We start from the raw sequence: 11,275 nt of genomic DNA, 5'->3' as shown, positions 1-11,275 counted from the left end.
GTGGAGAGTGCCCCTCCCAGAGCTAGTCAATTCTTAGAGATAACAAAGAGCTCAGGGATCATTGTCTTTCATGTAAAAAATAACCATTCTAGGGCCACACCTCCTCTATGTGACCCATACATTCCAGGAGACAATACTCCTCTCTGCCCCAACCGTCCCAGGGTCAGATGCTAGGCTCTTAGAGCCTACCTGTATAAATTAGAGCCCACCAATGAGTAACTATTACACAAAAGAACACAGAATAGACTTCCATGGATTTGAATCCTCGTTCTAGTACATACCAGCTTTATATTTTGGCAAGTTCTTCTCAAAGCTTCATTTCTCTCTGATAGAAAATTAAATCAGACTAATAGGCCTACACCAAAGAGTTATTGTGAGGTATATATGAGAATATGTCAACACTTAGCTCAATGCCTACCAAGGAGTAAATGCTCAATAAATATTAGCTATGTCATTGTTGACTACATTAAAAGATATTTCAGAAGTTACTCATATTTCCTCCTCTTGCTTTACCCCATTTTAAAGGGAAGCAAAGTCTGACCACAAAAACTTTGGCCTGGCTCTCTCATTTGTCTTATATCTAGTTTAAAATAGCTGCCATTTCACCCTTCAGAAATGGCACCTAAGAAAAATTGGATATTTCAATCATCAGTTGAATAAAAGATTATTATTTAATAAGTTGACAGCCTTCAAATGCCAATATCAAAAAGGAGAACTAGCTTAAAAATAATTGTTGACATCTAATACATTTAAAATTATGTTTGATGATATCTATTTATTTACAAACTCAAGAAAAAGACATTAACATATCACAAGCATCCTAAGCCTAGTTTAAAAAATATACTCATAATTAAGATCATTTAATAATACCCATGAATTTGATTTTTGATGAGCATGCATTATATAAAAACAACCAACAAAATTTGAGACTTTTTAATGATGTTTTTTTCTCCAGCCATAACTTCTGGATCTAAATACCCTTGCTTGTGTGGTAATCCTGTGTCAGTTGGTGCATATTCTAGAAAGAATGAGCTTTACACTTTAACAAGGAACTGGTGCAAGCTTTCATATTGTTAATTCTCAAGACCATGCTTCAGGCTTAATCAGTCTCTGCATTCCTTTTGGTTTCTGAAAGAGGAGCCAGAGCCCCAGTTTGCTTTCCTTGCTTTCCTGTTGCTCATGGTGACCATTTACTCTTTCTCCCTTTTAGCTTTTCTCAGACGGTGGCTGTAGAGCAGTGTGTGATTTGCCACATTCATTCTTCCTTTACTGCTCCTAAGAAAAGAAGTCACAGCTCTTTTATTTTACTACCTTACCACAAATCATAAGAAAATAATCTGGGAGAAACATAGGCTTAAAATGACATCTTACCACTTCTATTAAACCTTGTATTAGTGGTTCTAGCCAGGGCAATTAGGCAAGAAAATCATCCTGATTGCAAGAAGTAAAACTATCTCTATTTGAAATGACATGATCTTGTTTATATATAATTCTAAAAAATCCACAAAAAAAGCACATTGGAACCAATAAAGGAGTTTAGAAACGTTGCAAGATACAGGAATAATATGCAAAAAGCAATTGTATCTCTATACATCTTCAATGAACGAAAAAATCCCGTAACATTAACAAAATGATTCGATTTACAACACAGTCAAAAGCAAGTGAAAAAATTAGAAATATATTTAACAAAAGTAGTATCGACCAGATGCGATGGTTTACAACTGTAATCCCAGCAATTTGGGAGACCACAGCGGGAGGACTGCTTGAGATCAGGAGTTCAAAACCAGACCAGACAACATGGCAAAACCCTGTCTCTACAAAATATCAGCCAGGTGTGGAAGTGCATGCCTGGAGTCCCAGCTACCTGGGGGCAGGGGTGGAGAGGTTGGGGGCGAGAAAGGGTGACAGGGGCAGAGCACAGTACTGAGAGGAGAGGACCGCCTGAGCCTGGAAGATCGAGGCTACAGTGAGTCATGTTTGTCACTGCACTCCAGGCTCAGCCACAGAGTAACATCTTGCTTGTCTCACACAAAAAAAAGTAGTATAAAACTTTTTCTCTGAAAACTGCAAAGCATTGGTGAAAGAAATGAAAGATTTAAATAAAAGATAAAATATAGCCCAGTGTGTTGGCAGGCACCTGTAGTCCCAGCTACTTGGAAGGCTGGGGCAGGACAATTGCTTGAACCCAGGAGGCAGAGTTTGCAGTGAACCGAGACTGTGCCACTGCACTTAGCCTGGACAACAGAGCAAGACTCCGTCTCAAAAAAAAACAACAAAAAAAAGATGAAATGAAAGATATTCTGTATTCATGAATTTGGAAGACTTAATATTGTTAAGATGGCAACACTCTCCAAGTTGATCTACATATTTAATACAATTCTCTTCTAAATTCCAACTGAATTTTTTTTATTTGCAGAAATTGGCAAGCTGATCCTGAAATCATATGGAAATGCAAAAGACCCAGAATACCAAAACAATCTTGAAAAAGAACAAAATTGGAAGACTCACATTTCCAATTTCAAAACTTACTACAAAGTTCTACAGTAATCAAAGCAGTGTGGTACTGGCATAGGCACAGACATATATATTGATGGAAAAGAATTGAGTCTCTAAATAAAGCATCACAGTGATGGTCAAATGATTTTAGGTAAGAGTATAAAGACAATTCAATAGAGAAAAATAATATTTTCATAAATTGTGCTCAGACAACTGGGTATCCACATGCAAAAGAATGATATTGAACCTCTACCTCACACTAGATACAAAAATTAACTCAAAATGGATCAAAGGCTTAAATTTAAGAGCCAAAGCTGTAACTCTTTTATAAGAAAACACAGGCATCCATCATGGTGACACTGGGTTAAACAATGTCTTCTTAGATATAACACCAAAAGAACAAAGGACAGAAACAGATAAATTGGATGTCATCAAAATAAACACCTTTTTGAAGCAAAGAACAGCATTAAGAAAGCAAAAAGAAAAATTAAAAAATGAGAGAATATGTTTTCAAATCATATATCTGATAAGGAACTTGTGTCTGCAATATGTAAATAAGTTTTATCGCTTAATAATAAAAATAACAAATGGCCCAAATAAAAAATAGCAACATGGCTGAATAACCATTTCTTCAAAGAAGATATACAAATGGCCAATAAACACATAAAGACATACCTAACACCATTATCTTTTAGGGAAACACATATCAAAACCACAATGTGGTACCACTTCACGTTCACTAGGGTAGCTCTACCTAATAAAAAAGACAGCACTGGCCAAGTATCCAAAAACTGAAACTCTCATAAACTGCCAGTAGAAGCACTTTGAAAAAGTCTGGCAGTTTCTCAAAAGATTAAATGTAGACTTATTGAGTGATCCAGTATAGGGTCTAGCCCTACAGAGTCTCCTGTGGAGATGAGAAACTGTGGAAATAAAGACACAAGACACAGAGGTCAACAGAAAGAGAGTTTGGGCCCAGGGGTCCACTGCCAACCAAACCTTGGAGTCCGGAAGTGGCCCCGAGTGCTTGGATACTCTGACTTTTATGGAGTACAAAGCAGGGGGCAGGGTAGGTAGGGTGAGTCATTGGTGGTCAGTGTTAGGGTCAAGGAAATCAGGTGTCTTGGAGATATAGCCCCAGGATTTTCAAGTAGCCAAGCTGAGGAGAAAACCTAATGCGTCAGCACTTTTTCCATACTTGTCAAGAAAGAGCAAAGACATTAAGATTTGTGTTACTTTTATTAATTCTTATCTTCTAAGAAAAAGAGGAACCAGGTGCAAAAGCAGAACATGAAAGAAGACATGGAACGCGGCCGCTGAAGCACAGCATCACATAGAGACAGTTAAGCCCCTGGATGTCTGTGGGCTTCCCTGACAGCTGTCAGGCCTACTGCAAGAGCCTGGGGGAGCGGAGTTTTCTCCTAACTCCTCCGAGGAAGGAGACATCTTGGACGTCTCCTTCCATAGCTGGCTAAACAGTGGGTGCTTTCCCAGCGCTGGCACTGCCGCACAACCATGACTCTCTTCAGCCCTTAGGCGGGCATGACAGAGGGCTTACAGCATCTTGCCTTAGGGCCATCTCTTTCACAATGTTACTTCAGTTCCCTGCTTCATGGCCTGAGAGTCATTAGTAACATTAAAAGGTTATGTTGAGTATATTTTATATATATGATTAAATATGAATAACTACGTGATTATGATTATATATAGGAATAACTATGGGACTATATCTTTAATTCTTTTCTAATTCAATATTGATATGGGAACAGGCTGAGGCTTCAGACCCTTGCCTTGGCACTTGCGGGGTCTCCCACCAACAATCTACCAATTCCATCGCTACCTTTACATTCGAGAAAAATGAAATTCCGTGACCACATGAAAACTTATATGAGTGTTTGTAGCAGCAATATTCTTAACAGCCAGAAACTGAAAACAATCCAAATACCCAAATATCTATCACCTGCTAAAAGCCTATATAATATGTGGTATGTCCATACAATGAAATATTATTTGGTGATAAAAATGAATGTAGTACTGATAGGTGTTACACCATGGATGAACCTTGAAAACATTATACCAAATGAAAGCAACCAGTCACAAAACAGCACATGTTGTATGATTCCATCGGTATAAAATAACCACAACAGGCAATTCTCTAGAGACAGTAGGTTACTGGTTGCCTGGGACTGGAAGGAAGGCAGGAAGGTATTGCAGGGAGATGCATGTGAGGGCAGGACAGGAACAGGGTGGAGGAAAGGAAATGACTACTAATGGATTTACAGCTTCTTTTCCATGGGATGAAAATGCTCTCAAATGTATTTTGCTGATGGTTGCACAACTCTGTGAATATTCTAAAAGCTATTCACTTGTATACTTTAAATAGGTGATTTATCTGGTATGTGACATATATCTTAATAAAGGTATTATTTTAAGAATTAACAAGGCTGGCCATGATGGCTCACACCTATAATCCCAGCAGTTTGGGAGGCCAAGGTTGGAGGATCATTTGATCCCAGGAGTTTGAGACCAGTCTAGGCAGCATAGCAAGACTTTGTCTCTACAAAAAAGAAAAATGTAGCCAGTTGTAGTGGTGCATACCTGTGGTCCCAGCTGCTCAGGAGGCTTATATGGAATGATCGCATGGACACAGGAGGCTGAGGCTCCAGTGAGCTATGATTGTGGCACCTCACTTCACTTTGAGTGACAGAGTAAGACCCTGTCTCAGAACATAATAATAATAATAATTAACAATAATTGTTAATTTTTGTTGATTCTAAGGTCCTCTTGGATCCCGAATTTTTTTTAACTGTGAAAAAAAATGTTATGAAACACACACACACACGCACACACTTTTTAAAAAATTTCAAAAAGGAGCCTTCATTTGGTTAGCTGAATAATGAAGTAAAAATGCAAGTTTAAAAGCAAAGGGGAAATAAATGAGTATGCATTAGTTTGGAGCTATGTGCATCTGCATGGCTTCAGGAAATGAGACACTGGGTGAGGCCAGAAAGAGCCAAAGATGCTCTGTGAAGAGAAAGAGCTATGTTGAGTTGATTTGAATTTTGGTGAAATAAACAAGATATATAAACACAATTTTGTGTAATTTTTGCCTTAGTTTACTTCCTCCCTGTACTTAGGAAATATTCAGTAAGTGTTCCTTTTGTCTTTCTTGCTATACTGTGAGCTCTGTGTTGAGGGTCTGCCTGTGTGCAGAGTGGGAGCTGGGCCACGGGGAAGCCAATTACATCTACAACACTGGTGTTGCTTTCACTTTTGAGAGGAGTAATTAGAAGTCCTTTTTTGCTTTGTTCTTTCTTCCTTTCATGGGGTTAAGGATTATATTTTTTAAAAAAAAATTCTTTCTGATTATCTATGGTTCAGCATTAGACTTTGTTGGGCCTCAGAAATTGATAATCCAAAGTATGGCACTTTGGTCTGCTGAGCACTTCCAACTAACACAGGAGCTCCCAACCCCCAGGCAACAGACCAGCAGGAGTCCGTGATCTGTGTAATCGAACCTCACAGGAGGAGGTGAGCGGCAGTGAGCAAGCAAAGCTTCATCTGTATTTCTGTATTTATAGCCACTTGCTATCACTGGCTTTACTGCCTGAGCTCTACCTCCTGTCAGCTCAGTGGCAGCATTAGATTCTAATAGGAGCACAAACACTATTATGGACTGCACATGCGAAGGATTTAGGTTGTGTGCTTCATATGAGAATCTAACGCTTGATGATCTGTCACTGTCTCCATCACCTCCAGATGGGACTTTCCAGTTGCAGGAGAATGAGCTCAGGGCTTCCACTGATTCTACATTATGATGAGTTGTATACTTATTTTATTATATGTAATGTAATAATCATAGAAATAAAGTGCACAATAAGTGGAATGCACTTGAATTATCCAGAAACCAACCCCTCTTCAGTCCATGGAAAAAACTGTTTAGCAAAACCAGTTCCTGGTGTCAAAAAGGTGGGGAACTACTGATCTAATGAACATCTGCAGTGCCTCAGAAGCAGTCTCAGGACCAAGGTCACTCTGACCTTCTCCGACCTCCTGGCTCTCACCCCTGAGTCTCCCTGGAAGCAAGTCACAGAAACCGGGATCCTCTTCCCAAGGCGGGTCATAGAAACTAGAGCCCCTATTCCACAAAGTCAGCCATGAGAAAAAGGAATATTATGCTAACCTCCCTTCCTACCTTTCTGTCTAGGAGTTAGAATCTCTGACCTATCCTTGTCTGATACTATATCTTGAGACTGCTGTTCTAGAAGTTTCTGCTCCATACCCAGGTGGAGAGAATGCCACTGAGAGGCCAAGAGAAATCTGGACAGGCCTTGCTATGTTTTCCCAGCTCAATCTATTGGATCACACCCTTTTTTCCAGTGACTTTTCCGTACAGCTAGTCATTCTTCATTCAACCTAAGCATAAAAATGGATAATTTTTCCTGTATCTTAGGATCTTCATTCCAACAGCTTCCATGTCACATAAAACTTTAAGTAAATCATTTTTTGCGCTTTTCTCTTGTTAACTTGTCTTTTGTGATAGCAGTGTTGGCTGGGACTGTTATAAGGGGTGAGGAGAGGTATCACATGCTTTTCACTTTCTACAGCTCAATGCTGCGAATACCCTGCAACTCATTCATCCTGCTTTTTCCATGAAAGTAAAACTTTGAGAATTATCCCTAATGATATACGTCTGCAGTACATTGATTTTCACTGCTCTGCGTATTCTATTGTGTGATTAGAGCACAACTCATTTATCCATTCTCTTGTTTCAAGTTTTTACTAATGCAAACAATGCTGCAATAAAAGTCTTGTTCGTGTTTGAATTTTTCGTGGCCTAGAATTTCTCTGGGGTATTAATCTGCCAAAGGAATTGCTTGGTCATAAAGATGCACATGTTCAAATTCCTTAGGCATTGTCACATTGCTCTTCAAAGCAGTCGTGTAAATTTATCATTCTTCCCACAAATTTTGAGGCTTCCTGTTGCCCAAAACCAAAGAAATAACACTCTAGAAGATGCAGGTCTCAGTCCCAGTTCTCCCCATCCATACACTGGTATTGAGTTTCAGCACCTATGTTACTTAGAGCAATAAATATCCCAGAGCAGACACAGTGTCAGCTCTGCAGTTCACTGTCCTGATTTTTAGTTTCTTTTTCATTTCTGGCCCAAGGCAGTTTTTCTGCCTTTCTTAGCAGTTCAGCCATGCATTTATAAGGATGTTAGTTATAATTTATTGAGCAATTCTTAGTGTTTGTAGCTGGAGGGTTTTCAAGTAATCTGTACTTCCAGACCCTTAAATCCCTGACAACGTTTTCAGCACCTGACCACTTTTTAAACACTCCCCAGATGCTGGATACCGTGAAATAAGTGGAATCATATTAGCAGCTACAGTGAGCTATTAAACTCTCTGCTTTTATTAATTAGTCACCATTACAGCAGCATGGTATAACAATTAATGGTAAGGACTCTGCAGCCAGGTTGGAACCTCCTTCATCTGCATCCCTGAAAGACTAAAATGGGGGGAGTCCTTGTCCTCCCTCTATAGGTATGTAGATTACATAGAAAAGAAAAGTGTTATTTGAGCTGTTTGTTAAGCACAGCATAACTTAACCTATGCTGGTAATAATCATGCTAGCTCACACACGTGGGAAATATTTTCCCTGTAATGTTGAGGTCAGGTCAACCTGAGATTCACATGTAGAATATTATTTTACCTGTCAGGCAGAATAATACTCTACATGTGAATCTCAAAACCTGAATCATATTCTTAGGTGTGCTTCTTATTACGGATCCAGCCTTGAGCAGCTTAATAATTCATCGGAAATATGTTAAGCACCTACTGTGTCCCAGGTGTGTCGTTGTCACATTTGTCTCTGGGCCTTGGTTTTAGCAACTATAGAATTAGAGAATTTGACTAGATTTTTAAATTTTGTGATTTTAACACTATTATAGTATTACTTTGTGCTCAGTTGGCTCATTTCTTGGACTTAAGTGTGTTTCCAATGTCACCTCTGCTCCAGGTCTCCTTTTTTCTAATCTTTTCTTGTTGGAGAAGACAGTGCCCTTTGTGCCTGTGCTGCAGTTAAGTAACTTGTGGAAGAGGCTATGTGGCGACATTAGAAAAAGGGCAGCAGACTGCATTCCTTGAGCCAAATGTGTGTTTTACTGGTACACAACCATGCTGTGCTGTTTATGTATGTATCATGCATGGCTGTTTTCATTGTGTACTGGCAGAGTTGAGTAATTAAAAAAAAATAGAATGCTCCACAAAGCCAGAAAGAAAGAAAGGAAGGAGGGAGAGAGGGAGGGAGGGAGGTAAGATAAGAAAGGAGGAAGGAAAAGAGGGAAGAAAGGAAAGAAGGAGGGAGAGAGGGAAGGAAGGTGGGAGGGAAAGAAGGAGGGAGAGAGGGAAGGAAGGTAGGGAAGGAAGGAAGGAAGGAGGGAGGGAGGGAGGGAAGGAAGGAAGGAAGGAGGGAGGGAGGGAGGGAGGAAGGGAGGGAAGGAAGGAAGGAAGGAGGGAGGGAGGGAGGGAGGGAAGGAAGGAAGGAAGGAAGGAGGGAAGGAAGGGAAAGAAGGAGGGAGGGAGGGAAGGAAGGAAGAAGGAAGGAAGGAAGGAGGAAGGGAAGAAAGGAAGGAAGGAGGGAAGGAAGGGAAAGAAGAAGGGAGGGAGGGAGGGAAGGAAGGAAGAGGGAAGGAAGGAAGGAGGGAAGGAAGGAAGGAGGGAAGGAAGGAAGAAGGAAGGAAGGAAGGAGGAAGGGAAGGAAGGAGGGAGGGAGGGAAGGAAGGAGGGAAGGAAGGAGGGAAGGAAGGAGGGAAGGAAGGAGGGAAGGAAGGAGGGAAGGAAAGAAGGAAGGAAGGAGGGAAGGAAGGAGGGAGGGAAGGAAGAAAGGAAGGAGGGAGGGAAGGAAGGAGGGAGGGAGGGAAGGAAGGAAGGAAGGAGAGAAGGAAGGAAGGAGGGAAGGAAGGAAGGAGGGAAGGAAGGAAGGAAGGAGGAAGGAAAGAAGGAAGGAAGGAAGGAAGGAAGGAAGGAAGGAAGGAAGGAAACCTATCTAAAAATCTGGCCTTTTACAGAAGTATGCTGACTGCTAGCCTGGAAGTATCTCCATGCATTTACTCTGATTTCTTATTTATCTTTTGTTACCTATACAACTTTCTAGAACTCCACTGAGTCTGCTTTTGCTAAGGTGGGCTAAGACCTCCTAATTAAACCTAAAAAACATCTTTCAGTCCTTTTGATATAGGAGTTAGAGAGAAATTATTTAGGCAGATAGTGAGGGTAAGAAAGTTCTTGGTAAGGGTTTCCTTTTAATGAAAAGCAGCCTCCAAATCATTTCTTTTCTAACAGCAGCCTGTAAAATCAAGCTGCAGACATAGATAAGCAAGCTGGAAGCTTGCACAGGTGAATATCAGCAGTGCCAATATGAAAAAGCTACCTGGGGGCTAGGCATATTCGACATGGTGGCTCCATCTTCTCTATTCCTTGCCAACCATGTTTACAGTAGGGAGCAGACAATATGGTGCCAGCCCTGTAGAAAACACATTTGCATAATAAAAGATTAGAGTAGGGTGGCCAGCTTCTTCATGTGATATTACAAAAGAAATAGAATGTCCCACAGAGCCAGAAAGAAAGAAAGGAAGGAAGTAGGAAGAGAGGGACGGAGGGAGGGAAGGAAGGAGGAAGGGAAAGAAGAAAGGAAGGAAAGAAGGAGGGAGGGAGAGAGAGAGGGAAGGAAGGAAGGAGGGAAGAAAGGAAGGAAGAAAGGAAAGAGGAAAGGGAGGAGAGGGAGTGAGGGAAGGAGGGAGGAAGAAAAGAAAAGGTCACACATGGTCCAACCAATTTTTGGGCCCTGTGTAAATCAGGCGCCATCTCCTCAAGTCAGCCTATAAAACCTAGTGCACTCTGCCATGACCTGAAGTCCCAATTGGGCACCCTTCTTTTTCCCAGGAGAGAGAGCTATTCTCCATTCTCTTTCTTTTGCCTATTAAACCTCTGCTCCTAAACCCATTTATTGTGTGTCTGTATCCTTGATTCCCTTGGTGTGAAACAGCGAACCTTGGGTATTTACCTTAGATAACAATGCAGCTTCACTTTCAAGAAGATATCTCTAAAGGATAAAAGATCAGATGATGCCTGTAAGGCTGGTTGCCTTGCCGGGAGTCAAATGGACACATTCATCACTCTCCACACCTGATAACTGCATCATCACCCGAGCTCATTAACTGGCTTTCCCACAAAGCTTCCCCTGCACCCGCCTCTGCATACCATGCCCAAGCCCACACTCAGCACTAAATTATGCATCCAACCTCCAGCCCACTGTTAAAAAACCCTGCAGAGAATTTTTTTTTAAAAAGAAGCCCCACCATCCGCTGCCCAACAACAGCCTGCCCGGGATGCCCCAGCAGGCCCGTGTACCCAAGGTCCTGCCCACCTACCAATGGCAGTTAGTTTCATGTACTTCCTACTTTAACTCCATGTACTTCCTGCTCCTCAACAGCCAATAGAAATGCCTTCTCTTTGTTTCCCCAGTAGTCGATCAAGGCCCACTTACCTAAAGCCCCGCCCGCCTACCAATGGCAGCTAGTTTCATGTACTTCCTACTTTAACTCCATGTACTTCCTGCTCCTCAACAGCCAATAGAAATGCCTTCTCTTTGTTTCCCCAGTAGTCAATCAAGGCCCACTTACCTAAAGCCCCGCCCGCCTACCAATGGCAGCTAGTTTCATGTACTTCCTACTTTAACTCCATGTACTTCCTACTCCTCAACAGTCAATAGAAAT

The 11,275-nt window shown here is 41.2% G+C and overlaps 1 long non-coding RNA gene across 1 annotated transcript; it reads right to left on the bottom strand.

Annotated features, from left to right (window-relative positions):
- Positions 1–939: 939 nt before the first annotated feature.
- LOC118148383 (uncharacterized) lies at positions 940–10,934 on the bottom strand. The gene is made up of 3 exons (XR_004735192.3): positions 10,859–10,934; positions 10,564–10,602; positions 940–1,275 (listed from the first exon to the last, which is right to left on the bottom strand). It is a non-coding gene; the product is annotated as an uncharacterized LOC118148383 (long non-coding RNA).
- Positions 10,935–11,275: the final 341 nt, after the last annotated feature.

This window comes from Callithrix jacchus, chromosome 16 (genome assembly GCF_049354715.1).
Source record: "Callithrix jacchus isolate 240 chromosome 16, calJac240_pri, whole genome shotgun sequence".
In the NCBI taxonomy this organism is placed as follows: domain Eukaryota; kingdom Metazoa; phylum Chordata; class Mammalia; order Primates; family Cebidae; genus Callithrix; species Callithrix jacchus.
This window is presented reverse-complemented; position numbering and strand designations above follow the sequence as displayed.